The sequence below is a fragment of the Calonectris borealis genome, chromosome 7, assembly GCF_964195595.1.
Source record: "Calonectris borealis chromosome 7, bCalBor7.hap1.2, whole genome shotgun sequence".
NCBI lineage: Eukaryota > Metazoa > Chordata > Aves > Procellariiformes > Procellariidae > Calonectris > Calonectris borealis.
The window spans coordinates 28,769,370-28,796,736 of NC_134318.1; the positions used below are offsets into that span (position 1 = coordinate 28,769,370).

A 27,367-nucleotide genomic window follows, 5' to 3' on the forward strand; every position below is an offset into this window, starting at 1 on the left:
CTGCGGTCGCACCCCACCCCGTCCCTGCTGCGTTTCCTCCCGTCACGGTGCCGAGCCGGAGCTGTCGGCGGCCAAGCGAGCGCTGATTGCAAGGAAATTAGCCTAGTGCCATCTCCCATTTATTGGAGCCCAACCTGTGCATGATTGCACGGGGCTCGTTAATTTGTCGCCGTCACTGTGGCTTGGTGTGGGGCAGTGAGCGTGGCAAGGCTGGAGGGAAGCGTGCCAGGGGGCCAGGACACACGGCAGCCTGCTGGGATGCCAAGGGCCATGCCCTCCCCTGGGAGCAGGGCTGGCATCACTTGTGGCCAGGCTGAGGTTTTTCCCAGCCTCGCAGTTCAGGAGACCCCAGTGAGGCTTGGAGTGGGAGCTGGGACAGGCCTGGGGACGCGGGGTGGTGTGCTGGGCATGGAAAGCTCTGCTGCTCCCCGTGGGGTGCCATGGGCACGGAGCAGCATGGGCATCCAAGGGGCAAAAAGGTGCCGGTTCAGGTTAAGGAGATGCTGTGGCTGGCAGCCAGGTACCCAGCGCGAGCCGTGCACCTCCAGCCGGCGATGTCCCCGCTTGTGAAGGCTGTGCTCTTCAGAGGTCCTGGGGCCGTGCTGCTCTGCTGCCTGATATACCTGGGTACCCCCAGAGTTGCTGTGTTTTGCAGACCCAACAAGCTCAGAAATGGCCCCAGATGCTCCAGGCAGGCTGTGGTGTCCTTGCTTACCGCTGCCGTCTTGACATTTCAGTCCTATAACCAGGGCTGGGCTCAGCTCCTGGCTATTTTCCCTTTCCCGTGCCTCAGTTTCCCTGCAGATGTTGGTGTTGGTCTTTGCCCTCCCTTTGCAGGGCATGGAGGGTCTTGGGGTGCAGCCCAGGAGCCTGGGTGGGGGGCAACGGAGCCCGTCCCCACTGCCTTGTCCCCTCCTCCCCGCTGCTTGCTACCCTGTGCGTGGGGGCGATGAATTATTCACGCCCCGTCGGGGGGGGGTGTCTGCAGCTGCCTGCATGATGCCAATGGGGCCGACATGCCACCGAGCACAGAGAGCTTTTCTGTGTAAATCCCTGAAATATTTAGCAGAACTGACTTAAAAAATACAGCTTGGGAGGAGTTAGTGCCTCAGTGTAACCTGGAGGGCTGGGGGCCATCACGGGGGGTGGTGGGGGCGATGGAGGCACTGGGTGGTCCCTGGGGGGCTCTGGCCCCAGTCTTTGCCTGACACCCACCACCCAAGGTGCTGGTGGAGCTTGTGTCTGTCTGTCTGTCTGTCCGACCACCCATCGGTTGGGTCTTTCTGCTTGTCTCTGCTGCCAGATGGTGGGGGTGCCCCCATCCTTTCCCTGCATTGCAGGGGTGCTTTGGAGCCCGGTGCCGGGCTCAGCCCGCTGGCTGGGGCATGTCCCGGTCCCCAGCCTGGTGCCACCAGAGCCAGGCTGCTGCCCATCAGCCGCTGCGTGCCGGCCGCTGGCAGGTCGGCACTGCGGGACCGGTGCACAGCGTTGGGCTGGGCTCCTTCCCTGGCAGCGCCTTCCCGAGCAGACGGATCACGTCACATGCATTTTTTAACAAGATCCATCGGCTGGGAACGAGCCGAGCTGTCGCCGCAGGTTTGTCATCAAAGCCAGACGGGCCCTGGCAGCCCGGGGGGAGGGCGGCCCTGCACGCCACCCCTCTCTATCACATGGCTGATTTACGGGGCATCTATCCCGGCAGAGCAGGTTGGGGATCCGGCAGCTTTGCAGGTTGCAGGTGTGTTGCCCCTGCCTCCCTGGGGGTATTGGGATGGCCAGTGTCCTCCTGCCCGGCATGGCGCGGCGATTCCTGAACCGAGCATCTAAGGATGGGAGCAGCTACGATGCAGAGCTCATGCTGCCGTTGGGCTTCTTGCACAGCCCTACACCCCAAAATCGCACCTTCTGCTAGGAGTCAGAGCAAGCTGAGTTCGCTGGCAGCCAGGGTGAGGTAGGAAAGGGTTTGTGCTTGTCCTGTGATATGTTTTGGGCCAGGTTCACAAGGGAGCAAGAGGAGGAAAGGGATGCAGGGAGCTGTAGCCAGCTCTGGATGGGGAGCCAGCTGGCTGTGCTGCAGCAGGGCTGCCCTGCGAGGCAGCCTGGGCTGCTGGCAGCTCTTCCTCGGCCTTCACAAGCTCGCCCTTTCATGGATGCTCTCTGTGTGCCTCGGCAATGTAGGAGCCATGTGCTGCCCCATGGTCTGTACATCGCAGGGCCAAGCCCTGGGTTGCGTGGCCGAAGGCAGCATGGGCTCACGGTTAGAGCACACCACTCCTCCCAGGCTCTCTGCCCCACTCTGAGCCTTCCTCCCACCTCCTTGTTCAGTTTGCTCCTGTCCCCGTTGCTTCCCTGGCCCAGCAGGCAGGTGGGGTGGGGTGGTGGGTGCCTGCGGTGGGCCCATACAGCACGGGTGTGCTGTGTGTTTCCCTCTGCAAGCACCAGCAGAGCCCCCGGGCTGCGCTTCGCCGTGACAGCACATCCCATGTCAGAGCCGCTGCAAATCCTGCCTGCTAATAGCTATGCAAATTACCTCATTAGCTGCCTTATTTATTTTCGCTGGCATCACGTTTTCAGCACTTCCCCGAGTCCCGGAGGCTGCAGGTCCCCGGGGCTGGGAGGAGGCAGGAGCGGCAGCGGGACCCCACGCAGGGCTGGCTGTGTTGAGCCTTCCTCTGCGGATGGCAGCAGTGTTTGGCTCCCACAGAGCCGTCCACCCCGACGTGATGTGTCTGGGACCAGGGGCTCGCATGGCTCCTGCAGTCTTTGCTGCTGGGATGTCCTTTTCCTCGTCCCTTGGCATGCCCTGGCTCTGGGGCGAGTCTTGCTGAGCCCTCCCTCCAGCCAGGAGCTACCCCGTCCCCCGCAAGCAGCCATGGGTCTGGCATTGCTAGGATGTGTGTGCCTTCCATCTCCCCAAGAAGGTGACTCCTGGATTTAGGGACAGAGAGGACAGGGCATTTGCCCAGTCCCTGGGGATCTGAGTGGTGGCTTGAGGTTCGGCACAGGGCTGCAGGGTGCCCTGCATCTTCCCACCCTGATGCCCTTCCTCTTAATGGAAATGTGCCTCCTTCCTACCCTGATTTCCCTTCCTCCTTGATGGAGATATTGCTGGCAGATGCTGTCGCAGGGGTCTGCCCTCTGCCAGCCCCCGGACGACTCCAGAGAGCCCCCAGATGCCCTAGTCAGGGTGGCCCTGGGCTGGAGCCCTGCTCTGGTCCTGTCCTTGGGGCGTATGGCCTGGGTTGAAACGCTTTGAAGCCCAGGCACCAACCAGGGCTGGCACAGCCAGGAACGGCCCCCGAGCACCAGCCCAGCGTGGTGCCCCTCGGGGATGTTCATGTCCCAGGATGTCCCTGCCCTTGCTGGGTGTGCATGCATGTGGCTGCCTGAAAGGATGGCTGTCTCCTGGTTGCATTTTCCAGGGGTGCTCACATGCCCACGACACCTGTGACAATGGGACAGGCTTTGCACAGGCACCAGGGGACCCACATACAAGTGCCGTCCCTGAAAACCTTGATCCAGTCACCCCATGGGCTTATGAGCACCAAGCCAAGCCACCTGCAAGCATTGTGTCTGCTCCCCTCCTTCTGTTTATCTTTTATTTTTTCCCCTTCTCTTCGTGGCTGTGCTAATGAATATTTCATGGTCAGGAACCAGCGTGAATTCCCCCGGCTGCTCCCTGCCCCCAGCGCTCCCGTGGCAGGTACCAGCCCATATGTCGGTGGCTTAGGAAGGATGTGTCTGCCAAGAAGCCGTCTCAGGAGGAGAGGACATGGGCAGGGAAGAAAGCAATGGCTCTGGTGTGGACAGCTGTGTTGTGTCCCTGGCGGTGCTGTCACCGTCCCTTCAGCCTACAAGGGACTGCCAGCAGAGCATGGTGGCTGTGTGGCCGTGCACGGGTGGCCTTCGCCGTTCCCGTGCATCCTTGCGCAGGTGTGCCCGGCCTTGCCCAGCTGGCCATGCTTGCCTGCGTGCTCCGATACAACTGCACGCGTCCCCTCCTGTCCCCCGTGTGCCATCAGCCGCCACAGCCGTCTGAATGAACCATGTCCCCGGCTCACCTCCCCGTGGCCCTGCCGCTGCTGCTGTGCTGTACGGGGGCTCCTCTTAGCGTCAGGCAGCGGCAACGGCACCGCGGCGTGCACAGACCGTGGGTCAGACCGTGGCACCCCACGGGCCGTGGCACCACACAGGCATTGCGTGGGCTGCCCTGGGTTCCCGTGCATCCAAGCTGGAAGTGTCCCGGCACAGCCCCAAAACTGCAGGCAGGCAACAGGGATTGGGGTCAGGGAAGTGGGGGACGATTTTGCTCTCCAGTCTCCCTGAATTTGCCATTTATACCCTTCAGCGGGGAGCTGGGCCAGTCCCCAGTGGAGGCTCGGCACTGGGAGGTGTGGGGCAGCTGCTCCCCCTGCCAGAGCCAGAGCACGTGGAGGGAGCAGAGCTGGAGACAGAGCCTGGAGCCGTGGTCGTCTTCCTTCCCATTGCTGTGGCTCTAGCAATGCTGTGTCCCCTTTCGGGGGCCCAGCAGATGCTCTGGGGACACAGGCTAGCTCAAAATATCCCTTTGGGAGATGTGGGACATTCTTTGCCTTGCGAGGCACTGTGGGGACTGCAGTTCCCCTGGGGCTGGGGCAGGGGCTGGGGGACCACTGGCCCCCTGGCAGGGGGAGCAGGTTTGGGAGAAGCACAGGTGGGGTGGGAGGCTGGCAGGGTGCACCCTGCAGTGGCACCCATGGTGGGTCTGACCCAGGTGACAGATTGTCAGCAAGAAAGTGTGTGTGAGAGTGGGCTCAACAGCCCTGCTTTGTGGCTTGCTTTTGATTTCTGCTGGATTCCTCTTTGCCTTGCCGGGGAGAGGTGGGTCAGGGACTGAGTGGCTTTGCTGCCCTCCTGCAAGGGCAAGACATGCGGTCCCTGGTGCCAGCCTGGGGAGCCTGTGCTCGGAGGGTGCCCTGGGATGGGAGCAAGCCGACTCGCGTCTCTCTGCAATGCACTGTGCTTGCAAAATACCTGCGTGGGTTGCTGGGTGCAGGGTGCAGGGGGAGAGGACAGTCCCCCGGCTCAGCCTAAGTGGTCCCCATGAACTTCTGTGTTCATGTCAGTGCACAAGGGCCTCTTTGGAGAGCCAAGGGCCAACCTGGAGGGGTGATGCTCCTTTGGAAATCACTGTCCAGTTCTGGGCTGGTTGTAGCACCCGGGGATACTGGCAGGCAGCTGAGCCTGGAAGTGGGGTGGGTGACATCGGTGCTGGGCTCTTCTCTCCCACTGTGTCCCTGCAGGCTGGCGTGGGGTAGTCTACGCATGCTGATGGGGGGGCATATGAGCTCCCCTGTCCCGCATGGCCACCACAACCAGGGTGCACAGGACAGCGCTTGCATCTCCCATCTGCCCGGGACACGCTGGGATGGAGCAACCTTCCTGGCCAGGTGGGATCTGGCTCCCAAGGAGCTGGATGGTGGTTTTGGGATGGATCTGCAAACTTTGGTTGCTGTCAGGTCCTGCGGGCTCTGGCACCCTCCTGTGGCTGTTCTGCCACCTCTCCTGTATCCCACGGGCTTTTGGAATGCTGCGGCTGCCTTGGGCTGAGTTGTGCTGGCTGGTCCCCGCGGTGATACAGTGGAGCTGGGTCTCTCTCCCAGCGTGGGGGGAGCTCTGCGTTTGCAGGATTTGGCCTTGTGTCACACAGCTCATGGAATCTGATCGTTGCAAGAAATTGTCCCAGCGTGTTTGTGTTGTGGGTTTGAGCCAGGAGCGGGGCTCCTGGATACCGTAGATAAGGACAAGTGTCCTAAACCCCTGACCTGTCCCCAGAAAGTGGCAGGAGGGGACTGGGCACCACTGGCAGCCCAAATTTCTGAGCTTTTGGCTCTGGGCAGGTGGTCTGCAGGGGGTAGGTTCAGTTGGAGTGTTGCATCCACAGACTGGCCCTGCAGCTGTGCCTCTGCGTCCACGGAGCTGCCCGCTCTGCCTCGGTTGGCCTGGGCTGTCCCCTTCCTCCTGCAGGGCTGATGCCCCTTGCAGCCCTCCCCTGGCCCGGAGTCTTGTGGGTGTATTACTGTAGGGTTGCAAACCCCTGGTGTACTGGGTCGTGCCTTGCTGTAGGGTCTCCCCAAACCTGGCTCAGCCCTGCAGCAACTGGTGCAGCATTCCCTGGTGCCTGTCCCCCCCTGCCCTGGAGCACTGTCTGCCGTGGTGCGGGGACTCTCTGTTGGGGGGCTGTCCCCCTTTGCAGGGGCATAGCCAGCATAACAGACAGGGAGGGCTTGGTTTGGAGGGGATGGCCCTTCTTTTGGGGAGCAGGGGGTGAGGTTACCCCATACCAACCCCTTGTGGGGCTCCTGCCCCTTCTCTTGGGGCTCCTTGTTGAGGCATTGGTAGGGTCTGGGCAGTCTGACTATTCCCGGCTGGATCACGCCTGCACCCCCTTTCCCACCCTCAAGGGATCAGAAGCTATATTTTCCATCAGGTCTCTTTTTCTTCGCTTCCTCCCCCATTAATAAGAGATGAAGCTTATGAGATAATAGAGCCTGGATGGATGCAGAGCCGAGAGATTCTGCTGGTGTGGGGTGTGGATGTGATGCGGAGAGGGAACTGCAGCTGGGAAAATGGGACTTGGGGAAGGGATGTGGTCGCCAGTCTGCACAGAGCATCTGGGGCTGGCTCTGGGAGCGGGGAGGAAATCCCACTGCCGCCATGCGCCAGACTCTCTTCTGGCTCTGACATACTGTGCAAGCTAGCAACTCACTGCCAGGCTGAGCTTTGGAGCGAGCAGCTCTCAGCCCGGGCGGTCCGGGAGTCTGACTCCTCTTCCTCCCATCCTTGCACCGATCCTCGTCTCCTCCCCTGCGTGGAGCCAGTGAGAGTGGGTGGTTGGTGCCCAGGGATGCAGGATGCTCGCAGCACCGGAGGGCTGATGCTCAGGGATGCAGGACGCTTGCAGTGCCGGAGGGCTGATGCCCGGGGATGCAGGATGCTTGCAGCGCTGGAGCGCTGTTGCCCTGATGCTCAGGGATGCAGGACACTCGCAGCGCTGGATGGTTGATGTCCAGGGATGCAGGACACTTGCAGCACTGGCTGGCCGGAGCAGATGATTAATGCCCAGGGATGCAGGATGCTCTCGGTGCCGGCTCCTCTCCGGAAGGAGCATCCTTCCCTGCTCTTGGAGAGAGGCGGCCCTGGGATGCAGCAGTGCCTCATTGGTCAGCGGGACCTGTGGAGTCTGCGGGTTGCCATACCAACCTGCCTCTGGTTCCCGGCCAGCCGGGGCGTGAAGTGCCGGGTCGAGCTGGTGGCAAGGGGCGGACCAGGAGCCAGGGGCAACCCAGGGCTCTGCCACCCAGGGAGGCATCCATCCACCTCTCCCGGAGAGCTGGCTGGCACCGCTGGGCTCCCTGGCCCCGAGCATCCCTCTGCCGCTACTCCCTGCCTCCCCCTGCAACTTTGCTGCACGGAGGGGACCAGCAGGCACGGGGGGGTTCGCCTGGGCACCTCGCTCCCTTGCCAAGCTTTCGGTCAGCTTTTGTGTGCCTAAACCCTGGGGAGGGGCACCACCGCCAGCCCCCCAGCCCCTCTGGATTGCAGCCAGCCTGCACAGGAGCATCCCAGCACAAAACTTCCCGGCTGGCTGCCTGCTGCCTGGGAGCGGGGCCTGGCGGCTGCCGCGCTGCCGGGCGCTGCCTGTGCCCTCTCTGCCGGGCTGGACCTGCTGCCGATGCCCGCAGGCTCGCTCCGGGCAAGGAAGGCTCTGTCCTCCGTGGGCATTGCCTTCTGCTTGGAGGAGCTGGGGGGCTGTTTGCCGGCCGGGAGGGGGTGCGACTGGGTCCCTCCCCAGCGCTGTGAGCTGGAGCCATGAGCCACTGCCAGCAGCGCTGCAAGAGGCAGCTGGGCCGGGTGATCCGCTTCTTCTACCAGTTTGTCACCGGGACCCTCTCTCAAGGTAGGTGCTGCCCTGGGGGGCACGGGGGCTCTGTTCTGGGGAAGGGGGTCTCTTTCTCGTGGGCTCTGTGGGGCTTTTTGGGGGGGGGAAATGCTGTTTTGGTGCTGAGCAGTGCTGAGCGATTCAGCCCCAGGTGGAGGGGTTGCACTGGGCTCTGTGTGGGGCAAAGCTGAAGATGCTCTCGGGAGGCCACGAGAGCCCCTGAAGGTCCCCTGTGGACCTGGGGTGACGGGAATGTTTTATTTGGGGAAGGGACTGGTGCAGAGTGGAGCATGCAAATAAATCACAGCTGGTCCGACCCCTCTGTGCCGTGCCAGGTATTTGCCTCCTCTGGGGCCGGGGCTGCTCCCTCCCTCCATCCGGCTGGAGAAGCCCTGGGTGTGCCCGTGGACTGGGGCAGGGACACACCCTGGTGCCTGCATCTGCCCGTGCTCGTATCCTGGGATGCCGCCTGGTCCTGGGGACAGAGCTGCGTGCCGTGTGCTGCTGGTTTGCTGTCACAGCCGTGGCAGGACCTGCATCCCCCTGCCAGCCCTTACACAGCCCAGCCAGCTGGCCAGGACCCTCTCTCCTGGGTGTGAGCCCAGAGCCACCTCCTGACCCCTATGGGCACATCTCAGGGAGGTCGTTGTGTGCCTGTGGGTGCTGGGTGCACCCTGGGTGCCCGGCTCCTGCCCCGCTCCCCGTGCCTGGGGCAGGTTGCCCTCCCTGTGACCCGGCACTGCCGGGGACCCCTGCGCTGCCACCCTGGGGAGGGATGCGCTGTGCTGGGAGCACGGGGCAGGCCTTGCTGGGCCAACGTGGCAGTGTCACGCCTTGGAGCGGGACTGGGACTTGCACCACCTTTGCCAGGGCCCAGCCTGCCCGGAAAAACCCTCCCAGGCTCTGTCCCCTCCTCGCCCAGGGGAGCCCCTGGGTCTCCCCAGCCTGCGCCCATCCCTGGGGCGAGGGAATGGCGGGGACACCCTGGGGATGCTCTTGGTGCTCTTGGGACACAGGAGCAGTATCTGCCCTGTGAGCTGTGCCCAGCTGCTGTGCCACCTCCCTGCCCATGGGGACCTGAGCCCTGCGATGGAGGGTTGCTTGGCCCTGGGAAACCCTCCCCGCGGGCATTGCCCATCACTTCGCAGCCCCGTGGGCCCTTTAGGGCTCCACACCAGCCCACAACATGGTGACAAGGGAAGAGGTGCCAGGGTAAGCATGGGCCTGGCCGAGCAGCGTGCCAGGCTCCGGCGGCTGGGTGTGCCCGCAGGCAGCGCCAGGTCTGTCCCTGCTAGTTGGCTCCATTGAGCACCGGCCAACTCGCCCGGAGCGGAGCAGAGCGGGCAGAGGATGAGTCAGCTGAGTCCGGCCCCGGGTGAGGGGCAGAGCTGCAGGTGATGGAGTGGAGTGGGAAGGGGACCTCAGGGTGCTCCCATCCCCACCACCTGCAAGGATGTCCTGCAGGTCCTTGCCTCGGTGTCCTGGGCTTTGCAGCTGGGCACTATGGGGCTGGGTCTGTAGCGAGTGTCCCTCCCGGGACTGGGTGTCTGGGCTGGCCATGTGTGGTGCTGAGCGGCCCTAAGGGCTCAGCCCCGTGCTGCCCCTGCAGCCCTGCCAGGGTGTGCGGGGTGGCTGTGATGCACAGGGCTGGGACGGGCACGGAGGCAGGGCTGGCTGTGGGGTGCCGGCTACTGCTGCTCACCCTCTTCTTGGTGTCCTCCCGAGCTATGGGAGAAGCTGAAGTGGGGTAAAACCCAGAGCCGGGCAGGTCTGTGCTCCCGTAAGCTCGGGCTTGGAGTGGATGTGGGGCTTGCACAGCCTTCTCCCCTCTTCCCCAGCCGCTGCTCCAGTCCACGTGGCACATGGGTCACCGCGATGCTGTCCCCCCCTCCAGCCTCTATCCTCCCCCATCGGTCCCTTTTGGGGGGCAATGAGCCTCTGTGTCCTCCCTGCAGAAGCAAAGGAGGTCCCACAGAGCTCACTGCAGAGGACACTGGGTGCCCAGCCAGGAGGGCCCTGGGGTGGGGTGCCCTCCCGGCTGGGTGCCCTGGGGAGCTAGCCAAGGACAGGTCGCCAATGGGGGGAAAGAGAAATGACTCAATCAATTAACCAGATTAAAACTGTGACTTCACCTCCCAAAAATAGCGTTTCGCCAATATTTTAATGTGCTTATTAATAATCTGCTCGCGCTCTGATTAGCAGCGAGGTAATAAGAGATCAGCTGTAACCTAAATTTAACTCTCCCTAATGGATGATGGCCCCGAGAACCAAAAAAAAAGGAGACACTCCTATCCATCAGGCTGCCCCCCCCCCCCGGGGGGTCGCCAGCACCCAAGGGACCCGGGCAGCTGCTGCCCAGCTGTGCCCTGAGACCATCACCTCTGCTGTGGCCCAGCTGGTGCCCTAGCACCCTGCGGCACCGGGCTAGGAGCACCCTAGGGGTAGCCACAGACGTGGCTCCCAAGCAGGGTAGAGCCTGGCTGTGGTCAGGGTGCGTGTCCCTGCCCGAAGAGACAGGTCCTTTGGCACTGGGTGACTGCCCCGCTCCCTCCCCCATCTGCTCCTGTCCTGCAGCAGGGGACAGTCCCCCGTGCCCGGCTGCTGGCGGTGCTGGGAGGAGGGGTACAGGGACCAGCCATCTGGCTACCCGATGGCTCTGGGTGTTGCTCCGTGCGTGCCTGTGGCACACTGCATGCACGGAGCTGCTTTCTGGGCAAGAAACCCTGCTCCCGGGCACTTCTATTTATACACAGCGGGTGGCTGGTGGGGTGGTTAATTTTAGCTGGGTGGCAGGGCTGCGCTTCTGGCAGCGCAGAAGAGCCAGGGCGGGGGTGGCTGGGTGGGGAATGCTTCACGGCTGTTATTGTCACAGCCCAAAGTGGGACAGGTGGCGCGGACTCAGTGCCAGCCTGGGCTGCCCGTCCTGCCATGGCTGTGCCTGGGGCAGCGTTACAGGGCCTGTCACCTCCCCCAGCACTGAGCCGTGGGCGCATGCCGGGGCCACTTTGCCATCCTGTGCTGTGTCCCCTGTGGATGCTCAGAGCAGCTGGTCTTGGGAAAGAGAGGAGGGAAGGGGGGACGGACCTGGATGCCTGGGTTCTGCGGCCTGAAAGGGGCACAGCTGAGGTGACGCTGTGCTCCTCACCCCATGCCTGGGTGGCCATGTCCCCTGGCTGTCGCTGCAGGGGTGGGGATGGGACATCTTGTATGCAAAGAGGTGTCGGGGTGAAACACTTGGGTCCTGCATCTTCCCCAGCCACGTATCCCATGGGGTGGCCGATGGGACCAAACATGGTCTGGGGACCAGAGGTGTCTCAGGCAAGGGTGCAGCTAATCCCGTGGGGTTTGGAGTCTGCCAGTGAGTGTGCCCAAATTCACAGTGGCACTGTCCAAGTGCCCCCGGTGTTGCAGAGCAGGAGCCAGGCTGGTTGGCTCTGGCTCCAGGCTGAGAAAAGGGGAGGCTGATCCTGGGCGTCCCCAGGGAGGTGCTGTGCTGGGGCACAGGGGACGAGATGCCAGCACCTCTCTGCCAGACCCAGCTCTCTGGGCCAGCAGGGCTGCGGAGATGCATTCCTTCAAGGCCCGGTGTCTGGAGCAAGGACGGGCGCAGGCATCCCAGCGGAGATCCTGGCATTTGCCAATCCTAGGCTGCAACATCGTTCCCTGGGGAGCCCAATTTCCAGGACTCCCAGCTCCTCCTTGCACAGTGGCAGTGAGGGGTTGAGCCCTGAGTGTCCTGGGGTCACTGGCGAACTCGGAGCAGCCGTCAGGCTGCGGCGATGCCTTGCCGGCCCCGTGGCATGGAGACTCAGCCACATGTGTTGCGAGCCCCGTCTGTGCTCTGCCCCCTGCTTCCTTCTCCTGGCTGATGGTGCCACTCTCCCCCCGGGCCAGGAGGGTTATTTTTAACTGTTTGCCATGTGCTGCCTGAGCACAATTAAGGTAATTGGTTTGGGAGCCTGGCTCTCACACGCTGCTCCCAATTACCTGCCTGCCTGCCCGTGCGGCCCCCCGCCTCCCTGCCCGCTGTGGCCGGCTCCTCCGGCGGGGGGACTGCCGGGACAGGGCTGCCCCAGATAGAGCGGCGGGGCTGGGCGGGGGGCGCGAGCGGGCACAGGGGATGGAGCCATGGAGAGGACATCCCTGCACAATGACAGCCTGCTCTATGCCTCCCTGATTGCCATCCTCCTCCTCATCTCCTATTGGTTCACCACCCGCTGCTTCAAAATCATCAGCGGCATCGAAGGTACGGGGTTGGGGACACGGGGGGACAGGGTGACGCTGTCCTGTCCTGTCGCCTTTTCACAAGCCAGGCGGCGAGGCGAGCTGGGTTCTTGGTGTGGGAGAGGGGGATTGGGGACCCTCCTCTCTGCCTCTCTGGGGCACCTCTGTCTCCTCCTCAGTCACTTTATTTGTTCCTTCTGGCCCTGGTCCTGCTCTGCTGTGTGTGAGAGCAGCCGGTGGCAGCCACGGTCAAGCTGCAGCGGTGCCCAGGGCTGCTCCGGGGGCATCCGGCCCCGCCGTGCTGCCGGTGTCCGGGTACCACTGCCCCTCGCTCTGTGGGGGTTGTCCAGTGCCGATGCTGGGGCCTCAACCTGCATTTTGGGGTTCTTGGTCCCCTTGGGCATGACCTACATCTTTGATCCTCAGCTGGTGTGTTTGGGAGCTCTGGGATGTGGCCGGGGTCCCGGTTTCCCCGGTGAAGGGTCTCTCCAAGCCCCCCTGCAGTGGGATGTGTGTGCTGGGGGCTTTGCAGGGTGACACCCCCACGGCAAGGAGCAGAGCAAGAGGGGTGGCACCGGCACCGCTTTTCTGGGGTTGTGCAGGACCTCTCCTGCCCGGGGCATGCATTTCTCCATCCATCTGTGTGACCTCTCCCTGCACAGCTCAGGAAGAGCCACGAAGAGCCTCATGCCTCTTCCCACAGCATGGCTAAACGCTGGCTGGCCGCAGGGGCGAGGAGCCACCCCTGGGAGCCATGCCCCTTGGCAGGGTGGGGGGCAAAGCCCTGTCCCACTTCTGGCAGAGTGCGTATGTTTTGGATGGGCCTTTGAGTATCCCTTGCAGGCAGCTGCAGGTCTGGCTCCTCCATCCTCGGGGCAGCTCCAGATGGAGGAGCATCCCTGGAGACTGGGGTGAGCCAAGGGGGTGGTCCCCTGACACCCCCAGCCCATCTGGAGCTGCCCTCAGTGGGAAGGGATGTGCTCTGGGCAAGCAACCCCAGTGAGTTTGGGGGTGCTGGGAGCTGGGCTCTGGTGCGGTGTGTGGCACTGGACGTGGGACTGGCACCGGGTGCCTGTGCCAGTCCTGGTGGGATCCTGTGCTGTGCTGGCAGTGAACAGCGGAGGGCTTTTATTAATGGCTCCAGCGCGGAAATGAGTAATCCCGACACGGTGACCGGCGGGTGATCTATCAGTGCTCTGCCGGGGGGGCCAGCTGGCACAGGACGGGCACAAGGGCAGGTGGGGAAGCTGTTGCTCCATAGCTGACCTGCTGCTGCACCCTTCGGCCGCAGCATCCCACGATGCTGGGGGAGATGCAGGAGGGGACGACGATGGTTCCTTCGGGTGGGCTGAGCAGGTTTGCTTCGCAGAGGAGCTGTCCCAAACTCTCTTTGGTGGAACAAGTCCTGGCTTAGGCTGGAAGGCCTCCTTTACGGCTGTTTCTGGCCACAATCAGGTTGCATAAATAGCCCCATGGCATGCGGGACAGGCATCGGCCCTGGGAGCAGCTGGGAGGCTTGGGGAGAGGATGCATTGCAACCGGGGCTCAGCAAGAAAAATGGCTTTAAAAATGCAGTTGGCATCAGGGAAACTTCCTCTGAGAGTGCAACAGGTCTGTGCCACCCCATCCCCAAAGGGACTGGCTTGGGGTGGGGGTGAGGCTGGGAGCCAGCCGAGTGAAATCCAGGCTCAGTGCCTGGAAACTCGCCGCTTTCCAAGAAAAGGAAATGTCAGGTCTGAAAACTTCCAGTCTGAGGGATGTTTCCCCGGGGAGGACTTTCATCGCTCTCCCTAGGCCGCCTCTGATGCATCGCTGGCATCTTCTGCTGGCATCAGAGCCTTGGGAGCACACCCCAGGCGGGCAGGAGATGCCAAGCCTAGTGGCACGGAGCCGCTAGATAGCCCGGCCATGCCATGACCTGGGACTGAGCCACCAGCCCTCTCCGTCCCCTGCCAGGCGACAAACCTGCAGCCTCCTGGGCTGGAAATGGGGGCCTGGGTGGGGGTTCTGGGCCTGGGGGGGTTGGTGTGGGGCAGCTCTGCTGGGAGCTCTTGCCAGCATCAGCCAGCACCCACGCCATCCCCTTCCCCCTGTGGGTGTCCCAGGGTGACGTTTCTTCCCCTGGTGACATATTTCAAACCCCATACCCCCCGCTACAAAGACAACAGGGAGGAAAAGGGGCTTTCTGCCCCAGTCCCATCTGCAGGGCTCTTTGTGGGGCAGGAGGACCCTAGAGCTGGGCAGGGTGGTCTGCCCCATAGCCTGGGCATGGCCACCCCACCTGTACCTGGGGCAGCTGGCCTTGCTCCTGACGGGGGACAAGGCAGGATGGGCGGCAGCGGTGGCATGGGGGCAGCGCTACTCTGGACCTGCCTCACCGGTGCTGGAGCTGGGACCGGTCTTGCTTCATGCCCCATATGGGACTCGTCCACTCGGGGATGGGCAGTGCCAGCAGCATCCCCAGGGGAAGCCGTGCACCCCAAAGGGTGCTGAGCCCTGGTGACGGGGCAGGGACCAGCAGGCGCCTGGCTCCCCGGTGGTCCCTCTGGCCTGTGGTCGAGTAGCCAGGCAAGGGTTGGGATGCTGTGAAAAAAAAGCATAGGAGCTAAATATAATCCCGTTGGCTGTGCGTGGATGTGTGCTCGAGGCACACAGACGCCTGGGTTCACCCTCTGCCTCCAGCTGCTCTGTGACCTTGGCTGGGTCCCTTGGTCCCGCGGGGTCCCCAGCCCCTGCGTCCCCTCCTCTCCTGCCTGTTGCTGTGCTGCCTGCAGGTCTGGCAGCATCTCAGGCATCCTGCATCGCAGTCCCTGCTCCCAGCCCGTTCCCTGAGCCCTGCTCCCCGTCTCCCCTTGGCTCTCCCAGTGAGACGGCCAGACGCATCCACCTGCTTGGAAATGGGGCAGCTGGACCTGTTGCCCCAGACCCTCCCCAGGAGAGGGTTGTGGGGACCTAGGGGTGCTCAGCCATGGTGGTCCCCATGGGGCAGGCACTCGTGTGGGGCGCAGAGGACAAGTCTGAGTCATCCCCATCCTGGATGTTTAGCCAGTGCCCAGCGTCCTGTCCCTCCCCATGTATCCCCCTGGGAACTGAGTGCCTTTTAATATCTGTGGCCCGTTTCCTTAGCAACTGCATTAAGCAAATCGATGGAGGTGGTGTCATTGGAATGGTAGGGCATGCCTCCTTCCCCTCCCGGCCCCCCCATCCCCGCCACCCCCCCACGCCTCCCTCCGCTTGGCCTCTCTCCGCTCTTACTCGCAGGCACGGCCCTGCTCCGCCTGGGCTCTTGGCTGCCGGCTTCTCGCCACAGCCCCGCGCTGACCCCTTGCTCGCCCACGGCTGATGGCGGGCGACCCCGACTAGAGGGGTGACAGCCGAGCCCCCCTCGGGGATGTGTGGTCCGGCAGCTGTGGCGCTGGGGTGAGGGGGCTCCAGGACAGCGGTGGGGAGGTGGTGGTGGGGTTGTGGGGCCATGAGACACCCCCACAATGAACCTGGAAGGCCTTGAGATGATCGCGGTGCTGGTGGTCTTGGTCCTCTTCGTCAAGGTGCTGGAGCAATTTGGCCTCTTCGAGCCCGTGTCCTTGGAAGGTAACGGGCGCGGGCAGTGCTGGCTCCTCAGGGGACACGGGGGGCAGCCGGTGGGTGTCCGGAGCTGCCCCCAAGGATGCTCTGAGGCTGCTGCATCCGCAGGAGGGTCCTGGGACATGGTGTCATCTGCTGCTCGTAGGGGCAAGCAGGGGGGTCCTGGTGCGGGGAGCAGGGTGTCCTGCCTGCTCTGTGCAAGATCCCAGTGGCTGGGGACATGGGGAGGGGACAGGGCCGGCAGGGTGGCTGCTGCACGGTGGTGACTTTGTGTGTGGTGGGATGCTGTGGGCTGGGGCTGTGTGTGAGTGTGCAAGTGGGCACCAGGGTGTTTTCCAGCACCTCTACAGGAGCAATGTGTCCCCAGGGTCTATGGTCACCTCACCCTGAACATGAGCTGTCAGACTCGGCACCAGCCTGCAGAGCAGCCAGGCCTGGGCAGGATGGGTCCCTGCTGCACCCCCTGCTCCTGGCTCTTCCCAGAGCCCCCCAGGACCCTTGGGCAGGGTGGGTCCCTGCTGCACCCCCTGCTCCTGGCTCTTTCCAGAGCCCCCCAGGACCCTTGGGCAGGGTGGGGGCACACACAGGGGTGCTGGCCGGCTGGGGATGGACCATGGAAGGTGCTGAGTGTTGTGCATGGGGCATGCTCAGTGGAGCCCAGATCTGCTTGGGGAACTCTGTGCGTGGTGGGAGGGAGGTCAGGTGCTTGGCTGGGTGCTCCCTGGACTCCCAGGGGTGGTGGTTGTGCAAAAGGTGCCCCCAGCCCTGCCTAGCCCCTGCCCCTGCCTGCAGACACCCATCTGGAGAATGCTGCAGCCTGCCCATTCCCGGGGCATCAGGGCACACACAGGGTGAGGAGGTGACAGGCAGTTTGCCTGGTCCACTGGTGCCCCGGGATGCTCCGCTCCAGTTCTGCAGCACTGGCTCTCGCACAGGCTGGCTGCGGCTGCGAACGCCAGCTCTCCTCCACACACGGTGCCGGGGCACCCCTGGCCAGCACCCCTGGGCTGTACCTGCAGGTTGGCCGTGCCTGGGGGTGGGGAGGGAGGGGACAGATGGGGGGATCTCTCTCTCTGGGCCTGCGAACCTGCTTGCAGGGCAGGAAAGCATGGTGGGTGGGAGCTTTCATTGCTGCTTAACTGCTTGCTTTGTCCCTGTGCTCCAGCAGCAGCGCTCCTAGGTGGATCATGTCAGCAGGGAAACTGAGGCAGGGGCTGAGCTAACTCTCAGGCGTCCTGCCCGTGAGCCCCAGGTGGGGGGGCATGCTGACTGTGCGCAGATTGGACCCCCCTCCCCAGTTCTGTTGGTGATTTGGGGTGTGGCCCCCCCCCCCGACCCTGCTTTTCCCCCCTCCCTGTGCTTTTGCTTTTGCTTCCCCATGCAGCTGCCTGAAGCTTTGGACCGGTGGCAAAGTCGGTGGCATTGATTGTGACTGCTCTGCAGCGTGCTGGCTCCGAGCACAGCGAAGAAGAGGGAGGCAGAGAGCCCCCCAGCCCTGGCAGCGACGCTGCTGGGGGGCGCGGGGCAAGGCAGGGACCACCCCTTGGCCCGTGTGGCTGCTCCTTGCCTCTGGCTGCACTGAGCCCTGCTCCCCCTTGCATGCTCCTCGTCCCCCTGCAAATGACTTTGTTCTGGCCTGAGCCAAGGCAGGAGGTTGGAGATGGGGTGTCCTGGGTCCAGCCTTGTCCCCATCAGCCGGCACCCCTCCAGAGGGGACTGGGATGGACGGTGGCATGCCTGTCTCCCACGAAGGACAGGCCATGCCACCAGTCCTCTCTCATTCCCAGGAGGACATGGTATCACCATGCAGCATGGGGAGGCACAGCCTGCCCTGTCCTCCTCCACCCACATCCCCACGCTGGGGGGCTGTGGGTCCCTCTGGCCTGGCTGGAGATTCGGCCCAGCTGTGGTGGTGGGAGTGGGACCCAGGTGCCCCGGATTGGCAGCAATTCCTCCCATCACCAAAAGGTTCCCGGAGGTGAGGCAAACGTGTTGCTCAAGGGGCAGAAATCGTCTGAGGTTGAGCGGAGCCCTGGGCACCATATGGGGAGTCCTGTGGGTGAGTGGCTGTGTGTTGGGATGGGGGTGAGATGCTGCTGCGTGGGTCACCCCCCTTGGCTTGGGGGGCAGCAGGTAGGAGACTTTGCTCTCTAGGGAAGGTCCCAGGCAGTGTCTGGGGCTGGGAAATGCTGAGTCCCCTCCAGGGGTTATTTACCAGCCGTGCCTGGGCCAGCAGCGACAGCCCAGGGACCGCAAAGAGCCTGAAACCGTACACTAATGGCTCAGGTCTGCTAATGGACGTGGGGCCCCGCCACCCGCTCCGGAGCCATCGATACCGCCTGCTGCGCTTCCCCTGCCCCGTGCCCGCACTCTCCCTGCCCCATCCCTGCCGGTCCCCTGCCTGCAGCTGTCTCTCTGCCCAGGCTGTGCTGGTGATGTCCTGGGGATGGTCTGTGCCGGGAGGTGTTGTGCCACCATGGTGACGGGCTGGGGATGGAGCATCTCCACAGACCAGAAAAATGCCCCAGCCCTGGTGAAGGGTTCAGTGGAAGCATCTTGCAGTGAGACCCCATCTGCTCCCTGGGGGGGACCACGGAGGGGAGGGGGACAAGGTGGGGGAATTCCAGGCTTGGCAGGTTCCCATACTCAGCTGGACGAGGCCCCGAGCAACCCGTCCTTCATTTGGAGCTGGCTCTCCTCTGAGCAAGGGTTTGGACGGGAACGCTGGTTGTCTGCACCCCCTTGCCGTGTCCCCTTGGCACTGTCCCCCCTCGGACCCCGTGCAGCGTTGGTGGCATAGCCAGAGCTGCTGTCTGGCAGCAGCGGCAGAGCATCTCCCATGGGTGCTCTGAGCTCCAGAGGCGATCGATGCTGGAGCTGGCGTTTACCAGCTGGTTAGTCACTGACAGGCCATGTCACCCCACCACTGCCCTGTGCCACCGCACCTGTCCTCAGCCCCGAACATCTCCCGGCAGACCCACACACGTGCTGCTGAGCTGCCCGGGGGGCTCCCAGCCCCCTGCCAAGAGCCCGCTTCAGCCAAGCACTCGGGAAGGGGCAGGCGAAGAGAAACACTATCGATTTTGGCTTCTGAAGTGCAGCATGAATAATTCAGCGCGGAGCAATCAGTCCCGGCTGGGAGGAGGGGTGGGCAGGAGGTGAAAGGCAGGAGAGCCACCCGTGTAGCCTGGCCTCAGATGAATATTAGATGAAGCTGCAGATTGCTGTCGGCAGGATAACTGGTGCCTGCCCGGGACTGGCAGGGCTGTCCCTGCCGTGGCTGGGTCAGGGTCCATGCATGGGGCAGGCAGGATTGGGGCTGTCTTGGAGAGCCCCCGACATGGGGTGCGCTGGCCCCTGCCTTCCCTGGGGGGCTGCTGCTCTTGCCCCAGAGCTGAGGATGTGGAGGGGGAAGCGGGGCTGGGGAGGGTGCCAAACCCCTCCAGAGTCTGGGGAGAAACGGGAGGGAGCAGCAGCCTGCCTGGGTGCCACCGGCACCCCAAAGGATGCCAGGCAGGAGGGTGGTGGCAGTGAGGAGCATGGCCACCTCCCGGTGCGTGGCTCAGGGCGAGGGTCCCTCCGCAGAGGGGAGAAAATGAGCATCCCTGCAGCACTGGCAAGAGCGAAGCCCTGTGCCAAGCCCTGCTTTCCAGGAACCCCTTTGGCAGGAGCGCGGTGTCTTGGCTGCAGGAGGGACCAGCACTTTGGGGCACGGTGCCAGGGACCCCCGGGCTCAGGGCACCATCCAGACTGGTGTGTTTGACAGACCCAAGAGGTCAAGGCGAGCTGGCTGTGGGTGGGGTAGATCTCGGAGCATCGAAATCAGGCCTGGGACAGCTGTGGGTGCTGCTGGTTGAAGTTTGGGGTTCCCTGGGCTGGGGTGCACCAGAGATTTTCCCATGCGCAGTGGGTTTAACTCTTGCCTTTCCTTTTCCAAGGGCTGGCAGGTTTTTCAGCTGGCTGTAGGGCTGGGCAGGGTCTGGCGGCTGAATCAGGAGAGAGCTGCTTGCTCACGGTGAGGGCTTGCAAGGCAGGAGGGGAAGGGGCAGAGATGTATGGTAGCCATGGCCGGGCTCTGCGTCTGGATCCCGCACAGCCTTACACTCTGAGGCACGCTGTAGCTGGGCCGCATCCTGCCAGCACTGGGGTCTTGGAGAAGAAGGTCTCCTGGGGACTCTGCGCTCCTCTCTGTGGAGCATCTTCCCTGGTCATCAGGGACATCAGCCCTGGTCATCGCCGTGAACACAGGATGGGCTGCGCTGTCTCGCCCTGCCTGGAGAGGGTGAAGCTGGGGGAGAAGGGAACTTGGTCCTTGGTCCCCTTGGCTGTGACCCCCAGGGCTGGGGCCAGGGCAGGGCAGCTCTCCCAGCACTGAGCTCCCCAAGGACCGCAGCACTCACAGCACGCACCCCGCCGACTGCCTCCACATGGTGTCCTGTCCTGCTCAGCCCAGCCAGACGTAATTAGCTTGTTGAATCTCTTCCCCTCCGGCCTCGCGTTAATCACTTTTCACATTGCTTCCCTCCTAATTCCCTCTGGCCTGGCTTGCTCTTTCTGTTGCTGATGTGCCTGGAGAGGGGAGCAAGGGGACTCGGCTGGACACGGAGCAGGGACCCCACTCTGCTGCATCCTGCTCCAGAGATGGGCTCTGAGCCAGTGGACGGAGGGGCAGGGAGTCATGGGGAGGTGAGAAATCACAGGCTGGAGATAAAGCACTAAAGCTAGAGAGCACGGGAGCCTGTTGGGACAGCCCTTCTTTGCAGCCCTGCTACGCCGGTGGAGGATGAAACCTCGGAGTCCAATGGGAGAGGCTGGCTTGGAGCCGGCCTGGGGTTCGCTAGCACAGGGTTCTGTTGGGCTGCAGGGTGCTGCCAGAGCTCAACAGGGTCTCCTTCACTTCTCCCCTGGGGCAGGATTAGACCCCAGGACCGGGCACAGGTGGGAATAGAGATGCCTTGGCCAGGGGTCTGTGGGGTTGTGGTCCCTGGAGAGCAGGCAGCAGGAGGTCCCGCGTGCCGTCCGTACTTGGCTGCAGCATCCCCTCCCTGGGATGCCAGGAAAGGTCTCATTCCCCATGGACCCCTGCCCCGGGGCTTGCTGTGCTGCTGGAGCAGGGGGTGACCAGATCAAAAGCAGCTTTTAGGTGAGAGATGCATAGAAAACCGACTCAAAGAGACTTTCTGATAACCACTGCTGCCAGGCTGGGGTCTCTGCCCTGCTGCCCACAAGGCAGGGCTTTGGGCTGGCTGCGGGGAGCCCCCACCCTGGCTAGCCGTCCCGCCGTGCTGCCCTCCCTCCAGGCAGCACCCCAGAGTGCAGGGGGGCACGTTTCCCTCCATCAGCAAGCGAGGTACTTGGGGCTGGCAGCCCCCAGCTGCGGCTCCTCCACGTGCCACGGATCTTGCACGTGGCTGTGACTTACTTGCTGGTGCGGAGAGGTGCAAATGTTCCCCCAGGAGGTGAAGAGGGAAGAGGTGAGGGTGGCGGGTGTCTGTGGAGGTGATCGGCGGGCAAGGCTGAGCTCTGAGGCAGAGAACTCCTTGCACCATGCTGTGGGTGCATGCAGGGTGGGGGCACTGCTGGGGGGCAGGTTTGGTGGTCTGTGATGGGGCAGAGGGGCTGTCCTGGACAGGGCTGGTCCCTGGGCTGGGTGGCAGCAGTGTCCTGGGGGACAGCGAGTGATTGAGCTCCAGGGTCGGTGCTACCACAGGCTGCTGTTGGGGTGGGAGTCGGGGGCAGCTGAGCCTCTTCCACGCACCCATTGGTGCCAGCTCTGCACCCCTCCGTGGCTTTACAGCTGCGGGGTGCCCGTGCCAGGCTGTGCAGGGTGACAACAGTGAGCTGCCCCGGGGGACTTGGGGTGAGAGCTGGCCCCTAAGTCCCTTGGGGACATGCATGAGCTCTCCCCTCCCCTGCAGCCTGGGTGCCCCGAGGGACCCCGGAGGGTGCCGGGGCGGGAAGAGGGAGGGCCAAGGCAGGTCTCTCCTCCCCTGCCCTCCCCTCTCCTCCCTTGCTGGGTCTGTTGCTGCCAGACCAGCTGCCTGCTGGGGCTGCACGCCTGGGGGATGTCGGTTGCTGGGGCGCTCTGGGACCCGCAGGGGCTGCAAACGGTGGGCATCATCCTGCTGCTCTGCTCCAGCCTCAAGCTACTCCATGCCCTGGGCATCATCGACCTGTCCACGGGAGGTGGGATGGGGACAGGGATGGGGATGGGGTTGCAATGGGATGGGGATGTGGTGGTGGAGGTTCTCCTCACCTCCTGTCCCAGGGGCTGTTTGGGGGACGTTTGGAAGGATTAGTGTGTTTTGGGGCATTTGGGGGGGCATTAGGGTGTGGGAGGGTGTCTGGGTGTCTGGGGGCTTTAGGGTGTAGGGAGCTGGGGAAGTGAGGGTGTCTGGGGGTTGGGGTGTGGGGCTGTTTGGGAATGTTGGGGTACTTGGGGGGGCACTGGGGTGCAGGGATATCAGGGATGTCAGGGGGTATCTGGGGACATTATGTGGGGTGTTGGGGTACAGGATGATAAAGTGTTGGGATGTCTGGGAGCATTAGTGTGGGGGGAATGTCTGGGTCCGGAGGCAATGGGGTGCAATGCTGTGTGGGGTGCTGGGGGACTGGGACTATCAGGGATGTTGGAGTCTGGGGGCATTGGGATGCAGAGGGCTGGGCTTTGTCAGATCATGGGGAAAAGGGCTGTAGGTGACTGGGGCTAGGGAGAGGGGTGGGAGCTGGGGGCAGGGAGGGAGGGATGTGGGGTGCAGCACCATGCAGGGGAAAGCTTTCCCCACTGCCGCCGGAATGGGTGGCTATGGGGGGAGCGAGGCTAAAAGAGGCTGGAGCTGCTGGCCCCTTCACCCTCCCTGTGGGGTTGTGGCCAGGGTTGGGGAGGGAAGAGGCTGCTGTGGGTGCTGAGCTCCCTGGATTGGCAGGTGGGTGCTGAGGACAAGGCTGGATGTGGCCAGGCAAGAGGACCCAGAACATGTCAGAGCAAGGGATGCAGGACCTGTTGGTCGTGCCTGGTGGAGGGCAGTAGTGCAGAAGTCTGCACAGTGCTGCTAGCTTGTCTGCTCTGGCTGCCTTCCTTGCTGTGCCACGGACAGTCCCGGCTCAGACAAGGGCTGCCAACAGACTGCATGAGTGCAATTCGGGGTTTGTTTGCCCCATCCCCTCTGCCTCCTGGTTGGCGGTGGGGATGCTGCGAGATGAAGGGGCTGCAGATCACATCCCCTCAGGCAGCCGGATCTCAGGATGGGAGCTGTGATGGGAGGATGTGCAGGTAGGAGTGATCAGAGGAGCAATTAGTGGCTGAGCAGAGGGAGGGGAGGAGGCCACTGTGCCCAGGAGGTGCTTTCAACCCCCTTGTGATGGAGAATGTCCCTGAGTTGCCTGGGATCTGGCTGGGCTGTGGCTGAGGCATGTCCAGGCTTCGTCCCTGTGCCTTACTGGGGAAGGTATGGATGGCATCTGAGTAATGGGTATGCAGAGCACCAGCTCTCTTACGGGACACGTTGCCTGCAGCCAAGTGGAGCTGCTAATCCGCTGGGGCATTTCTTGGGTAGCTCCGCTGGCACCTTGGATACGCCGGTTCCTGCTGCCAGAGATGTCCCTGCCATGGAGGTGGTGATGGGGACAGGGTGGGATGTGACCCTGCGAGTGGGTTTTGTGGCAGGGCACTGCACATGGCTGGCCTGGTCCCACAGCCTTACCTGCTCCATTTGGGGAGCCCCTGAGCTCCGCTGTCTCTTGACACCTGTCCCCTCCCATTCCCTTCTCCCAGCATTTTGTATGTGGTGTGGCCTGAGAAATTATTCTGTCAACATATCCTCTGGGCACAGCCAGGCTGGCTGGGAGCACTGCCACAGCCCAGGGATGGGAGTGGGGACAGCACTGCCGTGAGCCCCGCGCGGCTCTGCAGCCCCTTCTGGCCCATGGCCCCGTCTCCCTGTAGGGCCTGCTCGGCACGAGGGTCGTGCAGCCGCACTGGGGAACATCCCGCCCCTGAGTCTCTGCCGTCCAGTGAGCCACAGGTCTCACACGGCAGCTTTGCTGCTCCCAGTTCCTTCAGCCCTGCTGGCTCTGGGTGTCCGGGCTGAGGCTGCCCCTGTCCCAGGACAGGGACTCTCCATCCATCCCCCGCCCCGGGAGATGCCAGCTCTGATTTCATTCCCCTAATGGATGACCGTCTGGCCCCAGCGGCTGCTGCAGGCACCTTGGCCCTGGTTACAGTCGGCTCTGTCACCGCTGACTGATGAGGGTCATTTGCAGAGCTGCTGCTGGCAGGACCCATCCTGACCACCCCCCTCCCCGGGGCGGCTGGGGGAGCTCGCTGTCTCTGCCTCCTGCCAGCCTTCAGAGCAGACCCTGGAGAGCTGTGGTCCCCTTGGGCGGGAGGTGGCACTGCCTGAGGCTGCGGAGGGGGAGCAGAGTGGGGGGCCGGTGGACCCTGCTCGGAGCTGAGCCCTGCACAGGGATGATCGTGAGCCGCAGGTTGTAGGGACAGCTGAGCTCAGCAGCACTGATCAGATGGACCCGGAGCCATGGCCTGGCAGGGGGACGTGCCTCTGGCCTCCTAGGAAAAGGTAATGCTCTGGGAGGGGATGGAGGCTCTTCTACTGAAAAGAGCGTGTTCTGAGCACTGCTGACCCCTTCCCCATGCTCTCCTGGGCCTGCCCTGCCCCTTCTTCTGGCTCACCCCCCTACCCTGCCGGGAGTTCACCCTCCTGCTTCCCAGCCAAGCGAACTGAAAAGGCAGAGGGTCCCCTGGCACGGCTGCCTTCTGCTGCCCAAACCCTGCTCCTAGGGCAGGGTGCTGGGGCAGGTCGTCACTGGGGTACCAGCTCCTCCTGACCTCCTAAGCTGTGGGAGCTGTATGACCCACCCTGTGGCTGCTGGTGCTCTGCTCCCATCCTGGAATGGTGCCGTGCCCAGGCGCCGGGGGGGGGTCTCGCCGCCGTGGAATGCACATCTTCCACCCATCGGGATGATGCATTTATTGACAGATTACTGAGAGTAAGGGGGGAATTCTGGCACTGCCTGTTAGTTTGTTATTGTAGGGTCTTTTCTAGCAGGAGGGTGCTGTGGAAGGGTTGGGTTTGTCTCCCCAGCCAGCTGTCACTGGGAGGGTGCTGGTGGCTGTGGCTCTGTGGGGAGAGCAGGGATGTGGTTACGCACCGGGCTGACCCCAGCTCCTGCTTTCTCTCTGGGGAGACCACAGAGCAGCCCCGGCTTGGGTCCTCCCTGGGAAGGGGGGGTGCCAGCCCAGCAGCGTGCACCCCCCTGACATGGCGGCACTGGCTGGATCCAGCCCCCAAGGACACATCAGCTGCTGGTGGCTCAATACAAAGTGGCCCACGGCTGTCCCAGTGGCAGTCACTGCTGGGGTCAGGGATCCACCCGCCGCGGATCCCTTCAGAGCCAGTGTCCAGCAACCTCTGGGATTCATTTCAACAGCGTGTGGAGGTGGGGATGGGAAATTCCTTCCCCTTTTGGTGCTGCCCAAGGATGGAGGCTCGGTTTGTGCATGCGTGTGTTTTGAAGTCGCTGGGCTGTGGAGTGATGCATGGGAAGTGACAAGCCACTTAACCCGGCAGACCTCCCGCCGCAGATAAAACAGTGCCAGCCCTTTCTGTTGGCTCGTTTTGTGCCAGCCACTCGATGGCTCTTGCAGAGGGGTGGAGGGCAGAGCGACATCTGGAAAAGGAGCCGTCACTGGCAGGGACAGGGCTTTGTGCTGTGGACGTCCCGTGTGCCCAGCGGGGCCACACGTGGCTGCGCTCCGCTCCCTGTCTTTGGGCAGAGCTGTTTCCCAGTGAGGGGGAGCCTCTGGACTTACTCACAGTACGGATGCTGGGGGACAGAAAGGGGACAGCGCGTTCTCCGCAGCAGAGCCCTTGGCTGCACAAAAGCCAGGACAGCAAAACCCCAGCCCCGGTCACCCCTCTCCTGTTGTTAAGCTGCATGTGCTGAACGTGCTCCCTCCCCTGCCCCGGGGTCCCTGGAATCGGGCCCTCTTCGGTTTCGTCCTTAAGAAAACGCCCATGTTCTTTATTTTTTTTTTCTTTTTCCTTCTTTATAACAAACTAAAGTGTAACTTGCACCCGACCTGACCTACTGCACGTGCCTATACCTGCTGCCCCTGTGAGTCCAACCACAGTTTACTCTCTGTTGCATCTCTCTAGCTGTGTGGTTTCCCTCCCGCCCTGCTTCCTCCCCTGGTCCATCACCCTGGCGTTGGGTGTTGCTCTGCCGGCCCCATCCCTTCCCTCTGGGCGAAGGGGCTGCTCCTGCCTCTCAGGTCCGTTCCCACAGCTCGGCTCTGCTGGAGGGACCTGGCCCCAGGGCATCCTTGGAAGGCTGAAAGGTGCAATTTGCCTTTCCCTCTGCAAATTAAAGCCCTGGAAAAGTAGCTCGGTCAAAATCATGTTTTATGCACAACTGATGCCCACTTCTAGGAATGAAAAAGCCTCTTTCCTCACCTGCCCGCAAATCCCGGAGCAGACTTGGGCCAGGCTGTGCTGCCAGGGCCAAGATCCGGGCCCTCACCCTTGCTTCTGTCGCCCCTTGACAAATGCCAGGGGGTGCATTCGTGCATCCCTACATGTTCACGTCACTGGTGCCCTGCTGTGGACGCCACTTCCCTGGGGACAAGTTTGCCCCCTCCGAGTGGCTTTGTGTGATGTCCTGCTGGGACAATGATCTCCCGGAGCTGTTCTCCATCGCCCCAGAGTGATGGAGCTGCCTGCAGACCCATGTCCCCCTCCGGGCGCTGGAGCTCGGTACCATGCAGCACCATTTCCCCAGCACCTGGGGCTCAGCTCAGCCCTGCAAGGCTGAGAAAGCTGCCAGAGAAGCCCCATCTGCCAGCCCCCTAGAGAAACAACCCCAAGACCAGGGCTCAGGATGTGCAGGCATTGTGACCTGCTGCGTGCAGATGTCCAGGGCGCTTGGGGCAAACGCGGTGTTAGCAGACCCCCAAAGGGACTTTGCACCTTTCATCCCATCGGTGCCCTGTGCCACTGTCTGCCTCCCTTTGGGGGCTGGAGCCCAGCATGGCCTTCATCCCCTCCTCTTCCTCCTCTCCCTGCCTGCAGCGTTAGTCCTGCGCTGAGTTTGCTGGCTTGAGGCACTGCGGGAAGGGAGGGAGTGGATCTGCAGCCGTGGGGCAGCGCCAGCAGGGAGAGATGGGGCTGAGCAAAGCCATTGGGGTCCAGATGGGGGAATAGGGGGTGGCGGGGAGGTCTGTGCAGCGAAGGGACCTGCTGTTTATGCAGGGCCACTTGGAAGCGATGGCCACGGGCCAGGCTGACATGGGGAGCCCCTCACCCTGCCCCATAGCCTGGCCAAGGCAAAGCCCTGAGCCCCGTTCCCCTTCTGGCTGTCTCAAAGCAGGTCCCTGGGCTCGGATCCCAGTGCCGCGCTGGAGTGGGGGTGCATGCTGCAGTCCGGGCTGCATGGCTGGGTTCGGCGCGTGCTTCGCGTTCAGCCGTCAGGTGCCACCAGGATCAAACCCGGCCACGAGCTCTGGGGAGGATGCAACACCCCGGCTCGGCCACAGATTGTTTCTTGGAGTCCATCCTGCCCTGCCTCCCTGCGCAGCCCCGCAGGGAGGGGAGGGTCCCCAGGGAGCAGGTATTTGGCCTG

At 63.1% G+C, this 27,367-nt stretch overlaps 1 protein-coding gene across 4 annotated transcripts in view; it reads left to right on the forward strand.

Annotated features, from left to right (window-relative positions):
• KCNIP2 (potassium voltage-gated channel interacting protein 2) overlaps nucleotides 1-27,367 on the forward strand; it is a 46,357-nt gene that overhangs the window by 12,691 nt on the left and 6,299 nt on the right. The gene's annotated exons all lie outside the window — the stretch shown is intronic.